This window comes from Colobus angolensis, unplaced genomic scaffold, assembly GCF_000951035.1.
Source record: "Colobus angolensis palliatus isolate OR3802 unplaced genomic scaffold, Cang.pa_1.0 Scaffold268, whole genome shotgun sequence".
Classification (NCBI taxonomy): domain Eukaryota; kingdom Metazoa; phylum Chordata; class Mammalia; order Primates; family Cercopithecidae; genus Colobus; species Colobus angolensis.
In genome coordinates, this window is record NW_012115910.1 from 127,372 (window position 1) to 127,903 (window position 532).

A 532-nucleotide genomic window follows, 5' to 3' on the forward strand; every position below is an offset into this window, starting at 1 on the left:
GTGGAGTTTGCAGTGAGCCAAGATCATGCCACTGCACTCCAGCCTGGGCGACAGAGTGAAACTCAGTCTCAAAAAAAAACAAAACAAAAACCCACAAACAAACAAACCAAAAAACCCAGGAAATTACAAAAGAGCAGAGTTGAGTTACTGTTACTGGAATAAGGGGAAAATTAATGCTGGACAGAAAGAACAAACAAGCACATGCTCTAGTCACATATTCACCATATTTGCCATGCCTCCACATTTGGAAAGTCACATTATCAATATTGGGATATACACATATGGTATATAGTCCATGTGTACCAACTTCCATGTATACTGGTCAGGCAAGATACTTAGAAGATTCCTTCTCCGATTCCCTATTTAATAAATGGTGCTGGGAAAATTGGCTAGCCATAAGTAGAAAGCTGAAACTGGATCCCTTCCTTACACCTTAAACAAAAATTAATTCAAGATGGATTAGAGACTTAAATGTTAGACATAAAACCATAAAAACCCTAGAAGAAAACCTAGGCAATACCATTCAGGACAT